General features: G+C 44.7%; 1 protein-coding gene across 1 annotated transcript in view; it reads right to left on the bottom strand.

Annotated features, from left to right (window-relative positions):
• SYNDIG1L (synapse differentiation inducing 1 like) overlaps nucleotides 1-17,524 on the bottom strand; it is a 58,503-nt gene that overhangs the window by 22,402 nt on the left and 18,577 nt on the right. Inside the window, exon 2 of the mRNA XM_044924735.2 lies at nucleotides 12,635-12,757. The gene's annotated coding sequence lies outside the window, so the exon portion shown is untranslated. The remainder of the gene's footprint in view (nucleotides 1-12,634; nucleotides 12,758-17,524) is intronic.

The following is a 17,524-nucleotide window of genomic DNA, read 5'->3' as shown; positions in this document are numbered from 1 at the left end:
TGCCTAGATGGTAAAGAGTCCACCTGCAATGAGGGAGACCTGGGTTTGATCCCTGGGTTGGGAAGATTCCCCCGGAGGAGGGCATGCCAACCCACTCCAGTATTCTTGCCTGGAGAATCCCCGTGGACAGAGGAGCCTGGTGGGCTACAGTCCAGGGGGTTGCAAAGAATTGGACACAACTGAGTGACTAAGCACACACTGGACTCAAGAGAGAACAATGGAGATCTTCACTGCTTCTGAATTAGACCCTTGGATTAGAGGGGTTCCTCCCTCTCCCTCACCAGCAAGAGGGTGTATAATCTGTTTCTTAAACTTCTTTGGAGGCCTTTGGAAGTTCATTACTACAGCTGTTCACTTCTCTCCATAGGAGAATACAAAGCTGAATTGCAAAGGCAATATTTTTTTTAGCAACACACCAATTCATGCCAGAGAAAGGAGATGAGGAGAGTTCTCAGCACCACTCCTGTGGAACTCTCTGCCCTCCTGCCAGCCACAGGCTCACTCAAGTCTGGGAAGGAGAATGGGAGAGAGGCAGAACCAGAGCATACAGTGGAGGAACACAGCAGCTGCAGATGGTGCAGTTCAGAACTCCACCATCAACTCTGGCATCCACAGGCTGCCTTGGGGGCATGTGAGCATTGGCTCATTGGCAGAGGAACTTGAACTGTTGGCACTCCCTCACTTTTCAAGACCGTGTATGTGTGGGGGTCTGGTGGGTAGGGTGGGGTGGATGGGAATTAGCAGCAGCAGCAGCAGCAAGCAGACCGACTGGGTTTTTCACCTGATATAATAATGAAAACAAAAGTGAGTGAAAGAATAAGAATGCTTGATGTTTGCCTTGCACGCTACAGTTTCTTTTTTTAAAATAATGTTCGTTTGTTTATTTTTGGCTGTGCTGGGTCTTCGTTGCTTTGAGGGCTTTTCTCTAGTTCCAGCAAGCAGGGGCTACTCTCTGCTTGTGGTGCACGGGCTTCTCATCAGGGTGGCTTCACTTGTTGCTGAGCACGAGCTTTAGGACACGTGGGCTTCAGTAGTTGCTGCGTGTAGTAGTCGTGGCTCCCGGGCTCTAGCAGCACGTGGGATCTTTCTGGATGGGGGATTGAACCCATGTCTCCTATACTGGCAGCTGGATTCCTCACCACGGAGCCACCCACTACAGTTCCTGGAGCTCAGAAATCTGCTCAGCCAATATCTCATATGTTGTTCATAAACATGTGTCATTCTCAAGTTAAAGATGGGAAAAATGAGGCCCAGAGAAGTTAAGCAACTTCTCACCTGGAAAAAAGGTGTCAAAGGTCAATAGTAAACCAAAGAGAACTTGCATTGCCACTGTGGCCTCCACCCCCTCCCCCTCACCCCAGTCTCTCTTGGGTCCCCTAAGCCCAGCTGAGTCAGGCCAGGAACATCAGACAAACTAAGGAAAAGCAAAAGGGAAATCAACTGCAAAAGGAAGCACATGAAAATCCTTGGCCTTTGAGTTTGGCAAACACAGGTTCCTGACTTAGCAGAGAACATGGGGCCTTGTGGCATTCTAATTCTGCCTGAGAAGGCACTTTTTTTTCATTTCGAGGCAGTAAAGCAATATTATGGTCTATCATTATGTTACACAAAAGATCTAGAAACAACAGGCTGGTAGAGAAGAAATGAATGGTATGTAAGAAGCAACAGAAATAAGTTAAAATTGAATTATTTCTCATGATATTGGTATGAAAACCATTTCAAAGCATGTGGGTCTGGCTTTAGGGAAGGCTTTGTCCACTGACCAAAGCCTGTCATAAAATTAAGGTGTTTGTCACCTTGTCTGCTTTACTGGCTTTTTTTTTTTTTTTTTGAAGTGTGAATTAGCAATAGTCCTACCAGATGTCTTTTAGAATTTTATAGCACTCTCTGCTAAGAAGTCTGACCAGCTGCAGGGTCTTTTTTTCTTTTATTGGAGTATAATTGCTTTACAATGTTGTGTTAGTTTCTGCTGTACAACAACGTGAATCAGCTATAAGTATACGTATGTCTCCTCTTTCCTGAGCCTCCCTCCCACCCAGCCCCCATCCCACCTCTCTTCGTCATCACAGAACATGGAACTGCACTCTCTGTGCTATACAGCATCTTCCCCTAGCTAGCTGGCTATTTTACCATGGTAATATGTATCTATCAATGCTACTCTCTCAATTCATCCCACTCTCTCCTTCCCCTACTGTGTCCACAAATCCATTCTCTATATCTGTGTCTCTATTCCTTAGGTTCATCAGTACCAGTTTTCTGGATTCCATATATATGCATTAATTAATTGTAGTAATGTGGATAAACCTAGAGTCTGTCATGCAGAGTGAAGGAAGTCTACTGGCTTTCGACAAAACTGATACATGACCTTTCCCCTGCCCTGGGAGCTACAGTCAGCCAGGTGGGGTCTGCAGGGGGAGGCCTTTTATGCCTTCACCCTGAACTGAGACAGTGGGCCCCCAACTTCTGCCAGGTCTTGCCCTCAAGGAATCCTCTGAAGAGCTATATCCAGGACCTAGGGCCACTCCCATCTGTGTGTGTGTGTGTGTGTGTGTGTGTGTGTTACTGTGTGCTTGCCCCAGGGGTGAATTTGTAAGCTGGGAAAGGAGAGACTTTTCTTCCTCTGTGTGTAGGAAAATATTTTTTTATGCCTCCCTGCTGCACGTGTCTGTGTGTCTGATATGCTGATGAGAGAAATGACCCTTCACTCCTTGCCAGATCATAGTCTGGGGAGGCAGGGAGCTTAAAGAGCTACTGATGCTAAGAAAATGTTCTTAGAGAAGCTGAGTACTTGTTATATCTTTCAGCTCAGGGTGAGCAAGAGAGACTCATCCTGGGTCCCTGCTCTGTGTCAAATGCTTTTATCTTTTCATTTTCAAAATAATTTAAGTCAAGGCTCATGGAGGTTAATGTTCCAGATTCACACATTTCAGCAAATGGTGGGCAAGATTTGAAGCCAGGTCTGTCTGATGCCAAAGCTGAGTTCCCCTCCCCCGCCTCTTCTCCAGCAACCCTACTCATCTCCATCATGGTCTGAGGAGTTCACACATTTAACGAGGGAGCAGAAGAGGAAACAGCATCAAAATGCAAAAACAGCCTCTCAGGGTATACATTTGCTTTCAGGTGGAATTGGGATCCACGAGGCCCCACGTGCTCCATTGGGTTAGGAATCTGTGTTTGCCAAATTCAAAGACTAACAGTTTTCAAGTGCTTTGTCGGGGGGCTGTTATTTCCCTTTTGTTTTCCCTTGATTTTTCTGATGCTCTTTTTGAAGTTCTCGGCCTGGTTCATCTGGACTAAGGGGACTCAAGAGGGAACAGGGGCGGGAGAGGAAGGAGCAGAGGCAGCCCAACCCTGGGGAGTGGGGGAAGCAGGGAGGCGACAAAGTCCAGAATGAAACACTCAAGCTGCTGCTTCCCTCTTCCAGGACACTCACTCCCAGAGCTCTTTTCTTTGCCTGTCGTGGAAGAGATGTGTGTGTGTGTGTGTGTGTGTGTGTGTGTGTGAGAAAGGGACAAGGGAAAAGTCCTCAAGAGACCAAGCTACTTGCAGTTGTCAGCTTCTTGATTCCTGGCCCCCCACAGTCTCAGCAGCATTTGGGGCACCCACGTAAGCCCTGCCTATTAGTGAGCACGTACTTGATTCCCCTGCAGTCTATATCCCATCACTCATCCAATCCTGGTATTCCATCCTCTCCCTCTGGCTCCCAAACCTACTATTCCTTTACAGACCTTGGGCCCTGACTACACCGCCACAACGGGGCTCTGTGGTGTCAGTGATGCTCCACGACAGGGCTGTGAAGGCACACCTTGCCAGGCTGGGCACCGGAGAACTAAGGAGCGAGAAGCACAACAGACGACAGAGGGATGGGCGGTTGGATGGATGGATGGATAGATGAGAGGCTTTTTTGAGTGCCTGCCATGTGCCAGGAACTAGGCTAAGAGCTTAATGAGTATTATCTCAATGAATCAGCTATTAAATCTATGAAGTGAGAATTCATTATACCATATAAACTGTATTCATTCTAATAAGTGCCAGGCAGTGTGCTGAATGTTTCACTAAGCCTGAACAATAATCCACTTCTTTTGTATTAAGAGAACAATTAATACAGTGATCCCTAGTCTTTGCCTGAGGAGGTACTGGAGGGGTGTGGCAAGTAGAAAGAACAGGAGCCTTGGCATCTGGCAGGTCCTGAGTTCAAATCAGTAGAGTTTTTGTCAGTACAGGTGAGTTCTTTTATGGAAAGCAATTTGGCATTTATGTATCAAGGACCAAAGTAAATACACTACTGGGAATCTACCCTAAGACAACAGTAATAAGTAACATTTATAACTGTTCATGCCAGGCACTGTCCTAACTGCTTTAGATGAGTCATCTAAAGCATATTTAATTCTAGCAATAACTCTACGAGAAACTTACTTTACCATCCTTATTGTACAGGATGTGATAACCAAGACCAGTAATTTACCCAAGATTATATGGCTTATACGGATAGAATCTAGATTTCAAGCTAGATAGGCAGTCTCTAAGGCCTTGCTCTTCAACTCTACAACACACGGTATAAAATTTACACATGAAACTAGCTATCACCAGAAAAAAAGAAAAAAATGAGGACTTCCTCAGAAGTCCGGCAGTTAAGACTTTGCAATTCCAATGTAAGGAACACAGGTTTGATCCCTGGTGGAGGAATTACAATCCCAAATGCCATGTGGCAGGGCCAAAACAAACAAAAAACTGAAACAAATTTAAAAACCTGGCTATTAAAAAAAAAACAACAACCTGGCTATTACAGTATTGATTATTGTTATAGAAAATTTGGAACACATATAAATGTCTAAGAAAACAGGGCACAAATTTAAATAATGTTTTTAAAAAGTTTACAATACCACAAGGGAAATGCTTATAATATGAAGTGGGGAAAAGTAGGTTACATAGTCATACATACAATATAATCGTAAGTGTGCAAAAAAAGCCTAGAAACATCCTAGGAGGAATTTAAGCAAAGAGCCATTAAGAGTTGTCTCTGGGTGAAGGCAACCATGGTTCATTTAGATATTCCTCTTTTTCCTCGGCTGTAGTTTCCAAATTCTCTGCAGTATACATACTTTACTGTAAAATTATTTTAAAACTTATATAAAAACTGATATTTACTGAATTGTATGATTGGTAGGTTGGGTGCCCTTTGAAGACTCATCTCCTCTCCCAATTTCATCACTTCCAGCAGGGATAATGGGGGGCTGGGTGGGGGTGACCTCTCCCCTGGCCTGCACAGTGGGAGATTTACAGTAAATGAAGTCACATTTCTAAAGGGTTGTGTTCTCCTTACAGCTGGGTGGACTAAAGCCCTAGTGATTTTTACCAAAAAAAAAAAAAAAAAAGGAAGGCAAAGAAGAAACCAGCAGAGTGGAAAACAGAAGGTCAGGAGCGAAGGAGGGGGCAAAGAAGACAGCTTGAGGAGGAAAGGGGAAGTGAAGAAGGAGAGCTGAGCCCCAAGATGGTCAGGGAACTGCAAGGGAAGAAAGTAAATGAGTGATGAGGCAAGACAAAGAGTGGGCAGAAGACAAAAGAGATTGAGAGAGAGGGAGAGACTATAGCAACCTGTAAGACAGTTAATTGTTTTCAATGCCAAGGTTTCTGTTAAGCTGCAGGGGATTGCCCCAATGTTACAGAAACCATTTTCTGCTGTTAAATGAGACTTCCATCTAGAGGAGCACTTCTCCTGGGCTTGTAACTTGAATCTCTCTCCCAGCTGACTGGCCACTCCCTAGTCCTCAAATCTCCAACCAAAAAGGAACTTTCTGGACTATAGCCACTGCAGTTTGCCAGGGACAACTAGATTGTCCCTGCTGCCATTCATCCAGCCCATGCTATAGAGCTCTGGTGCCAATGGACGTGAGTTATGACATGATTAACTCGGGATTAACACCCAGCTGTCCCAGAACACGGTTTGCAAAGGCTGGATAAGGCTTTTAGTTTATAGGCACTGAAAAAGGATAAAAGAAAAAGAAAACCATGGAACAATGTGAGATCTGCAAAGGTCATCTGTAGAATCTACCGCAGGGAAAAAAAATGAGGTCCAGAGAGAGAACAACTAGCTACAACCAACAGCTGCTGACATCAGGGTGGTCTGGGCTTTCTAATTTCTTACGAGTAGAACAATCATTTATAACATGAATGAGTGATGTTTTGTGTCTTCAAAGGGCTCACTGTGAATCCAGCTACCCTTCTTTTAGCCTGATAAATGCCTCTGAGATAGGTAATCCAGGAATAAGCTTGATATCTGTGGGGAGAAAAGAAGTAGCAGCTCAGAGAGACCATAGAATTCTCTCCGTGTCAATGGACTGATTAATAAGGTGCTGGAGCCCAAAGCTAAATTTCTCGAGAACAAGAGTGTGGCCACACACATTCCTGAGGAACTTGCAGCCCCAGCAAGTTGGGAGCAATTTCAATTTCTGTGGTTTGCTGGAGACTTCAGGTCAAATTTCCTGCTTGGGACTACGTGTCAAGGGTTGGAGGCAGAGAGTTCAGGTTTCCAAGTTTCTACTGTCACGTTCTGATTTCTACTGTGACAGCATCTGCCTGACTACAGTTCTGATGTGTGTGGCGTTAAAGCCATTATCACTGAAAACCATTGATGGAGCGCTTATTGTATACAGGGAATGGAATAGGTTCTGGGGATACATGGAGACATAAGACATGGCCTTAGTCATCCGAGATAAGCTGATGTTAGCTGTGGAATAAGGCCAAATACAAACATATACAAAGAGGTGATGAGTCAGTTCTCGAATAGCGCCTCGCCTTTGTTGGTGCTGTTCTACTTCCTCGGAATCCTCCGCTGCACCCACCTGTGCACCCACCCACATTCTTCAAATCTCAGCTCAGGTGCTTCCTTCTCAGGCATCTTTGCCCAGACTCCTCGGCCTGGGTTGGATTCCCCTCCTCTGGTTTTCTGTAAGTTCCTCCATGTTTCCATCCTAGAGCACTCAGCACATTGTACTTCTAAATCGTACTTGTCTCTCTCTCCTACCTGACTCTGATTTGGGAGAGGAAGATGGGACTGTATTTTTCATCCCTGGTAACTAGGCTGTGCCTGACATAGTGTTAATCTCTCAGTCACGTCTGGCTTTTTGCAACCCCATGGACTGTAGCCTCTGTTCACAGAATTCTCCAGGCAAGAATATTGGAGTGGGTTGCCATTCCCTTCTCCAGGGGATCTTCCCAACCCATGGATCGAACCTGGGTCTCCTGCATTGCGGGCAGATTCTTCACCGTCTGAGCCACCAGGGAAGTCCCATATTAATTGTGCCTGACATAACTAGACAATTAATAGATAATTGCTGACTAGACAAAAGCAACCATTCTGCTTCTGCTGCCTCCAGCATGCAATCTCTAAGGTTGCTTGCAGCTCTAACATACTGTGACTTTATACCCGCCAGGTGAGGCATTGTTTTCTTTGAGGCTGGACGTGACTGCACTTAGTAGTGATGGAAACCACCTCACTGTTGCCCCTCTTTTCCTCCTCAGAGACCTAATGATAATCTGGGCATGGATAACATAGGGAACCTGTGATTTACTTCACCTCCCTTTTATCAGAGTGGCCAGAGCTGGCAGGAGTCCACTAGGAACTTCCTGTCCATGTCTAACAAGGTCTCCACCTAGTTACCTGGTTGCTGGGAAGATGAGGCTGGGAAAATCTAGTGGCTAAGCAACACAGTAAACTCAGGAAAGGAAACCATTTAGAAGTATTTGCAGATTAGAAAAGCAAGGAAACTTGATGGAAACAAACATTCAAAGTACCTGCCAGGCTTTTAATAATGTCAGAGGAGAAGAGCCTGGAACCAGCTGGAGGAAAAAGATAAGAAACACATTTATTTCCTCTGCCCAGAACCATGACATCAACTGTCTCCCACCCCCACCCCTCTACCTTGTGCTTTACTGTTGGAAAACAATGGTTGCACCTCTCTGGCATGGTGTATTACGCCAATCTCTCTCTGTGTGTAGGAAAACCAAGTCCAAGATGTTAGCAAATTTGGCATCAACTGTGGCGTGTGTTACTGTCCATGGTGTTGAGTTTCCAGTAGGGCCCTGAAGCTTCTGAGTCTTAGCCAGGTTTGTCTGCCCTCACAGATGACCCAGCTGATGAATGATAGGAAGCAGTTGGACTGTGGACAAGGGAGACTTGAGAGTCTGTCTGGAAAGACAGGTCCACAATAAATTATCTGAAACCCTTGGAGCCAGATGTTTTTCAGAATTTAGAATTTTTTCGATTTTAACAAGGTAATATGGTGCACCTACTTATTATGTAAAATCCTTAGTGAGGTCCAGAGCTGCACCACAGAACCAAGCATGTCGATATTTCCTTAGAAAAATGTATGACTAATCATCCCAAGTGTGATCAATAAAGATATTAAAGAGCTTCATGGCAGTTCAAGGTCTTCCTTCAAATGAGTTTTTCTTTTTGCCTTAGATTTATGAAAAAGCTTTTGATCTCAGAGTATTTTGAATTTCAGAATTTTGGCTAAGGGACTGTGGTCCCAGCCTTGGATTCCATCTTGAATCAAATTGACCTGCAAACATTCCTCTGGCTGATCAAAATTTCTAAGCTTGTTAATATCCCGACTGGGCGCTGGAGGCAGGGGATGGATAAAGGAACCAAAGAAAGGCAGTTTTAAGTACAGTCTTCAAACCTCCCCACCCACAAAGAGTTAAAAGCATAATTTTCTCCTGAGGACAAATAGCTAATAATGAAGAGTTTACCAGGTGGTGTGGTGGTAAAGAATTCATCTGCCAATGCAAGAGAGGGCTTCCCAGGTGGCACAAGTGGCAAAGAATCCACCTGTCAAGCAGGGAACACAAGAGTTCCCTGGGTTGGGAAGATCCCGTGGAGAAGGGCATGGCAACCCACTCCAGTATTCAGGTTCGATCCCTGTGTAGGGAAGATGCCCTGGAGGAGGAAATGGCAACACGGGCCAGTATTCTCCAAAATCACTGCAGATGGTGATTGCAGTCATGAAATTAAAAGACACTTGCTCCTTGGAAGAAAAGCTATGACCAACCTAGACAGCATATTAAAAAGCAAAGATATCACTTTGCTGACAAAGGTCCATATAGTCAAAGCTATGGTTTTTCCAGTAGTCATGTATGGATGTGAGAGCTGGACCATAAAGAAGACTAAGCATGGAAAAATTGATGCTTTTGAAATGTGGTGCTGGAGAAGACTCTTGAGAGTCCCTTGGACTGAAAGGAGATCAAACCAGTCAGTCCTAAAGGAAAGCAACCCTGAATATTCATTGGCAGGACTGATGTTGAAGCGGAAGCTCCAATACTTTGGCTACCTGATGTGAAGAGCTGACTCATTGGAAATGTCCCTGATGCTGGGAAAGATTGAAGGCAAGAGGAGAAAGGGACGACAGAGGATGAGATGGTTGGATGGCATCACCAACTCAATGGATATGAGTTTTAGCAAACTCCAGGAGATAGTGGAGGACAGGGGTGCCTGGCATGCTGCAGTCCATGGGGTCACAAAGAGTCAGACACAACTTAGCGATTAAACAGCAACAACAACAACAGTGTCAGGGCAGAACAAGTAATGTGATTCAAATCTGAAGCAGCCACACTCCTAGTGCTAGAGCAGATATATAGAGATCTCCCTAAATTTGCTTGTAGGATAGCATCTAACTGATAGCACTAAGTTCTTTTATCTTGGAAAGTGAGACTAAATGGATCCAGGGATTTCTTGCTTTCTGCTCCACTCTCCCCAGTCACAAATTGACCATAGTCTAAAAAGTTTGGGGACTTGCCTTGTGGCCTAGTGGTTAAGAATCTGCCTTGCAATTCAGGGGTTACAGGTTTGATCCCTGATCGGGGACTAAGATCCTAGATGCTATGGGGCAAGCTCATGTGCTCTAGAGCCAACATAACCCAGTGCAGCCAAATAAACAAATATTAAACAAAAAAAATGGGGGGACTTCCCAGTCAGTCCAGTGGTTAAGACTTCTTCCAGTGCAGGAGGTGGGGAACTAAGATCTCACATGCCTCGTGGCCAAAAAACCAAAGCATAAAACAGTGGCAATGCTGTTACAAATTCAGTAAAGACTTAAAAATGGTCCACATTAAAAATGTTTACAAATTAAAGAAAAAAACTTTGGAGGCCATCGCTCTTGGCAGACTGAACTTTGGAGCTTGGACACTAAGCTCCTGCCCTGAGAAAAGAGGCAGGGTGGATATGTAGAACTCAGGGTATACAGCACTGAGTTTAGAGTTAGAAGTTCTAACCCTAAACCTGCCACCCCACCATCTTGCTGTGTGACTTGGAGCAGATTGTGTCTTCTCACCAGAGGCTTTCTAAATCCCACACAGCTCCAGGATTCCAGGATTCTGTTTTGGTTTGCAGGATTCTGCTTTTGATGTCCAGGAGTATGCAAAGCAGGCTGCAGGGAACTAGTGTCCTTGGAAAGCCGCTGGTTAGTCTGGTTTTGGTGTTTGGTCCACTTAGGAAAGCAGAGTGCTGCTTAAGCATTGCAGGCTCTGGGGATCAGAAAGACAGGCTCAAACTCTGACTCAGCCACTTCTTAGCTCCCTAATGTACTTAACCTATCTGAGCCTCAATTTCTTCATTATGTAACATGGGGTTAATAATAGCACCTATCCTAAAAATACGACCTGCCTTTTTTGATCTTTCACCCTACAAATGTTTGTTGAAGTCTCCCTGTGAGGCATGCACTCTGTTAGGCATTGGGATACAGTTATGAGAAATACCAGATGGAACATAGACAATGGCTGGGTAGTCATACTAATGAATATTTAAATTTTAACTGTGAAAAGTGCAGCTAAGAATGGCAACAGTTATAAGACTCTATAACAGAGGGATTGATGTAATAAGAAAATTTACGTAAGATTTTCCTGGGAAGGTGATACTTGCTTTGAGCACTTAAGAATGAGGATAGCTAACTGAATAAGAAGGGAAACCGGATGTACAAAAGATTTGTGGTGGCATATAAGGAAGAAGGCCAATGAGGTTGGAGGGAAGAGAATAAAAGAACTAGGTGAGGGGGAAGAGATAAGCAGGGTCTCATGATGTTTTGCTTCTATTGTAAAATCAGTGAGAGGCCACTGAGGGGTTATGCAGGAAGCTGTTATTATCAGATCTTCCTTTAGATGAGATCTGTAACTAAGAATAGATTTGGAGACAGGTGGTAAAATTAGTTCATTAGTTAGGCACATCAGCACGGAGGCCACTACTGTGGTCCAGGTGAAATAAGATGGTAGTTTAGAAAGGAATGCGAATAGAAGGAGTTAGAGCAAAGTAAATAGATTAGAAAGCTATTTAGGAGATGAAATAAGCAGGACTCCGTAATGGATTAGATGAGCTGGGATTGGAGGGGTGTAGTAAGGGAGAGGAATTTGTCACAGATGATGCCCAGGTTTCTGGTTTGGATGGCTAATGGTGCCGTGTACTCTCAGGGGAGCAGCAGGTGTTGGGGAAAGAGCCGGAATGATTTTGGACCTGTAGGCTTGTGGTCCCTTGAGACAGTCAAGTCTAGTTGTCCAGCAGGCAGCTGGATCTGTGAGTCTGAACTGGACATACAATTTGGGGAAAATTAGCACAGACAGCAACTGAAACCATGCATTTGAATGAGATGTCCCAGGAATCAAGTATTATGTAAAGAAAAGAGAGGACCTGGGTCTCAACCTTAAGGAAACTCAACATCTAATTTTGGGTAAAAAGAATGAGCCTAACAAGGTGACAGGAAGGGAGGGGAGGTGAAACCAAGCCTAAAAATCGTGGGTCACAGAGGTGAGGGCAAGAAGGATTCACGAAAGAAGGAGTGCTCAGCCATGTGGAAAGATGATGAAAGGTCAAGTAAAATAGGACTGAAGGATGCTCATTGCATTTAACAACACAGAAATCGTCAGTGACCTTAGCCAGAGCCATAAATGTGGAGTGACAGGGTGGATGCCAGGGTTGGGGAGAGAGTGGGAGGTGAGGGAATGAGCTCAGTTTTCACAACTGGGAAGGGGAGGAGAGAGATTGGACAGTAGTCTGAGATTCCCTGGTGGTCCAGTGGTTAATAGTCTGAGCTTCCCTGCAGGGGGCACAGGTTTGAGTCCTGTGTGGGGAAGTTGTACATGCTAAGTGGTGTGGCAAAAAAAAAAAAAAGGTAAAAAATAAAATACTTAGGACAGTATTCCACCCAGAGTAAACTGGGCACTGAGGGTATTTGCCTTAGAGAAAAGGATATGAGTTGACCCTGACTTTAGTGCTTCCATATGTCATTAGTGAAACTTACATTCTAGAACTACAAAAGGGACTCAGCTGTCTTGAAAGGGAAGCCTGGGGATGGCTGGGCTAGGAAGAGATTAAAGCTGCTTTCTTCAGAAATGACATGGTCCACGGTCAGGCAGGGCAAGCAGAATCAATAACTGTGGTTAGGGGTGATACATGGGGAGGAATGATTTCCCTCTGAAGGTTCAAACCTCCAGAGCATCCCTCTTTCTGTGTGCTCAGTTGCTCAGTCATGTCCGACTCTTTGCAACCCCATGGACTGCAGCCCGCCAAGTTCCTCTGTCCGTGGGATTCTCCAGGCAAGAATACTGGAGTGGGTTGCCATTTCCTTCTCTGGGGGATCTTCCTTACCCAGGGATTGAGCCCGCGTCTTTTGTGTTTCCATTGGCAGGCGGGGTCTGGTAGCACCACCATGAAGCTTTCATCAGCTACTTCGACTCACGGATGTTCTCAACTCCTGTAGCACTGAGGACCCTGTATGATATATCAATTGTTTATATGGAACTCTAATAAATCAAACAGATAAAATGATACTTATTAGAACAAACTTATTTTATAAGTTCAATATTTATTTAAGATTAATAAATGATAAAAATGAGGTTGTTCTAATAATGTTTAAATAAAAAAGAAAATTAGGAGTTCTGTTGGCTGCAGGAAACCAACTCGTTCCTTTATTTTGTTTTGACTGTAAAAGAACCTTAAAATTCTGATTCATTCAGATCAGTAGCTGCAAATAATAACAGTTTTACCTAACAATGTCAAGATATTCTCTAATTAATCGAAGATGGCAGGATTAGGGACATTTCCTGCTGGTCCAGTGGTTAAGACTCTGTGCTTTCACTGCTGAGGGAACAAGTTCAGTTCCTAGTGAGGGAATTAAGATCCAGCAAGATGTGCGGCACAGCAAAATAAAAAGGTGGCAGAAAGACATTTATTCTAAGGTTTACACAAAAGTGAACTAGCCCAGAGAGTAAGAGGCTTCCAATGTTTAAAAATATACGTATGTATGTATGTACATATATATATACATATTATATACAGATAAATTTAACAAACTATTTTTGAATATTTTGACTAGTTTATTATATTTTTTATTTATTCCTCAAAACAACCCTGTAAGGTAATTATTATTATTATTATCCCCATTTAATATGAGGCTCAGAGAGATTAGGCAGACTTCCATTTCTAGAAACATGGAAGTCTAGATACACTAAACAACCCTTCCAGTAAAAACAACGAAATATTCTGGATTAAAAAAAATTATTTTGGGGGGTGGGCTGTGTATGGGATCTTAGTTCCCTGACCAGGGCTTGAACCCAGGCCCAGACAGTGAAAGTGCTGCATCCTAACCACTAGACCTCCAGGGAATTCCCTGGAAGACATATCTTTAATTCAGCAATGCTTTAGCATTAAGAAAGGGTACAGTAAGAGGGCTTCCCTTGTAGCTCAGTAGTAAAGAATTAGCCTGCCAGTGCAGGAGACATGGTTTCAATCCCTGGTCTGGGAAGACCCCACATGCCACGGAGCAACTTGGTTCATACACCACAACTACTGAGCCTATGCTCTATAACCCAGGCTCCACAACAAGAGAAGCCACCTTCAAGAGTAGACTGGGCACCACAACTAGAGAGTAGCCCCTGCTCGCTGCAACTAGAGAAAAGCCCTTGCAGCAACAAAGACCCAGCGCAGTCAAAAATAAATAAATAAAATTATTCAAAAAATAAAAAGGAAAGGAAGTAAGCAATATTCAGAGTGAAAGGAGGAATTCAAATAATTGAGAAGGTTATTGAACCTGCCTATCACCCTGAGGAGGTCTTCTCAACCTTAGTAAACTTAGGTTTGAGATTTTATACATCCAGGGCTCAGAAAGACAGAAACTAAGTGTCCAAGATTCTTGTAATGTTTGAAAACAGGGTAAAAGTACTGATTTAATTTAGATTTCAATAATTTAAGGATGTAGACTTTTTCTAAGACAATCACCAAAACAATAATATCTTCCAAACTAATACCAGAAACAAGTAGAGTGAAAAAAAATTCAATTAACACACACACAAAGCAAATCAAGCAGGGGGGAAACTATCAAAGGATGAAACGAATGAAACACACAAAATGCCATGTAGAATTAATCCAAGTATTATTTATTGCAATTAAAAATATATGTGGGTTAAATGCTACTGTAAAAGATCTTTATATTTGTGGTCAACATCTACAGGCTGCTGGCTTTAAGTAAAGGAGACTATTTTTGAAAATGAGGGTAAGACTTATCTAATCAGTAGGAAGGTCTTAAAAGCAAAACTGAGGTTTCCCCGAGGAGGAAGCAATTCTGTCTGGAGACTACAGCATCACCTCCTACCCGAGATTTCCCAGCCTGCGGACCTTCTCTACAGATTTCAGACTTGCCAATTTCCACCGCTGCATAAGCCGACTCCTTGAACTAGATCTCCACATCTATGTATCCTCTTGTTCTGTTCCTCTGGAGGACCCTGACGGCTACACCCACGTTTCACTCACTTCTTCCCCCTTTTCTTCTGAAAGCAAGGTCGGAAGGGAATAAGTGAATGGGGAGGAGGGGGAGTGAGAAGTGGTGGGCCAAGGGGGGTTGAACCAAGAACCCTCCCTTTGTGATATGGGAAATGGAAATGCAGGAAGCAGTGTGGGCAAGCCTCTCCACCTCTCTGGGATTCATCTATCAGCCTGGAGGGCTGGGGACATGAAAGGGAAATAATGCCATCCCCTCGAGGTAGAGCGTTCTTAGCATCACAGCCCAAGAGTAGTCCAAGGCCATTGGGAACCACCCCTCCAGTCCACCCTCTTTTTTAAGTAGCTGAAGCCTGGGTGACAAAGTCTCTTGTCTGAGGACACAGCAGGTGAGGGACAGAGCCGCTTGACTCCCAGTTGGGCTGTCCATCTCCTCTGTGCTCCATCAGGGATCCTGGAGCTGTCCACGGTGACACTCCACCCACCTTTGTGGTCCCTGTGGAAGGCCACACCAGGAACCAAGAGGCACAAAGGACCCATCTGTCCTCCACATCCTCTCTCAGCTCTGGCTGCACATTAGAATTCCCTGGGGTGTTTTGTTTTGTTTTGTTTTTAGAAATTCTGCTATCTGAGGTCTACCGCAAACGACTTTCATCAGGTTCTCTGGGGGACAAGCTAGAGCACCCACACTTTCTGGAAAGCACCTGCAGATGGTTCTAACATGCAGCTGGGCTGAGAGCTCCTGGTTTTGACAGAGCACAGGGAGCACCCAACTGCTGCATTTCACTTCCCATTTTTCACCTCACATTTTAGCCTCCCCCATCCCTGCTGGCGGGCTGTCTATTCTCATCATTGTCTATGTTCTGCCTAGAAGGGGAGAACCAGGGAGGAGGCTGGCCCGGCTGGGAACACCTTCTCTGTCCCTGCGCTGCCCTGGAGTCTGGCACACAATATCCAGCTCCATGGCATCCTATCCGGGGTTGCCGCCCCACCGAAGCAGAAATGCTAGTACACCTCCTTCTTCCCCTCTCTGCTGTGACCTCTGACACTTCCTTCTCTCTCTCCAGCCTCTCCTCCACCTCCTTTCCTTCTTCAGTCCCTTTTTTTTTTTTAAAGTTTATTTATGGCTGTGCTGAGTCTTCATTGAAACTGAAACTCCAATACTTTGGCCACCTGATTGGAAGAACTGACTCATTGGAAAAGACCCTGATGCTAGGAAAGATCGAAGGTGGGAGGAGAAGAGGACAACAGAGGATGAGATGGTTGGATGGCCTCACCGACTCAAAGGACATGAGTTTGAGTAAACTCCAGGGAGTTGGTGATGGACAGGGAGGCCTGGAATGCTGCAGTGCATGGGGTTGCAAAGAGTCGGACACGACTGAGAGACTGAACTGAACTGAGTCTTCTCAGTTGCTGCATGGGCTTTTTCTCTAGTTGCAGTGAGCCGGGGCTCCTCTTTTTTGTGGTGTGCTGGCTTCTCAATGTGGCAGCTTCTCTTGTCCTGGAGCACAGAGAGTGTGGGCTTCCCTGGTTGTGGCACGTGGGCTCATTCGTTGCAGTTCCCAGGCTCTAGAACACAGGCTCAATATTTCAGTGCACACCGTTTTGTGGCTCCGAGGCATGGGGGATCTTCCCGGATGAGGGATCGAACCTGTATCTCCTGCATTGGCAGGCGGTTTCTTTACCACTGAGCCACCAGGAAAGCCCTCCAGTTCTTCTTTAACCAGAAGTTCTGAGCCCGCTTCTTGGCTGCCTTCCTCCCCAAACCTGCTGTTCTCCCTTCTGCATGAGTGGCTGACTGAGCCCCCAGTGGTGTCTTTTTCCAGGAGAGGGATGTGCCTTCCTCCAGAAGCCCTGGCTGCCCCAACCCCACGTCTGCAAGCAATGCCTCCCAGGTACCTATTGCAGCCGTCTCGTTGACTTCAGACCACAAGCAGAGAGTGTCTCCCTCAAGCCCTTTTCTCTTCCCTCTCTGTGCTGCCCGAGAAAATTTCCAATGAGAGAACTGCAGCAAGAGCTGCCAAGACAGACTTTGGACTGCTCTGTGGTACTTTCCCAGTATTGCAGAATCTTCTCTTGATACCCTGCTATATGCCAGGCACCAGGATTACAAAGATGAGTAAAGCAGTCCTTTCCCTCAAGGAATTTATAATTAAATAAAAGATAGAATTTCTTATAGAACAGGGAAGAAAGGATGGTAGGTGTGGGATGGGGGAACAATGAATACTTGTCTCTATTAGCTAAGTGCCAGGGAAATGTCTTCTTCTCCATTTCATATAGAGTTTTATGGGCAAACTTCAAATAAAAGGCCCTATTTTCCCTTTTATATAGAAGAGGATACTGATGCAAACAAGTTTAAAAGCCTTGCCCAAGTTTAGATAGCTATTAAGGGACAAGGTCAGGGTTTGGACCCAGGTCTTTGGACTCTAGTTCCAGCACTTTCTTGGAGTCTGATGGTTATTTCATATCTGACCCAGTGCTCTTCACCAGACTGAGCCACCAGGGAAGTCATCTGGCTTTCTTGCTAACTAGCTATATGACACAGGCAATCACATCCCCTCTCTGGGCCTTGTTTTTCTTTTTTTTTTTTTAACATATAAAGTGAAGGAGAGTAGGTAGTTTTAAAGATCCTTTTCAACTCTATGATTTTCTTGATTGCATTTCTTTCCCCAGTTGGTTATATATTCATTTTGCTTCCATCTTAAAAGAAGGGTCACTAGAGCTCGGGGGCGGGGAGGGTCACGCTGTCAATCTGGCTGGCAC

This window comes from Bubalus bubalis, chromosome 11 (genome assembly GCF_019923935.1).
Source record: "Bubalus bubalis isolate 160015118507 breed Murrah chromosome 11, NDDB_SH_1, whole genome shotgun sequence".
Classification (NCBI taxonomy): domain Eukaryota; kingdom Metazoa; phylum Chordata; class Mammalia; order Artiodactyla; family Bovidae; genus Bubalus; species Bubalus bubalis.
This window is presented reverse-complemented; position numbering and strand designations above follow the sequence as displayed.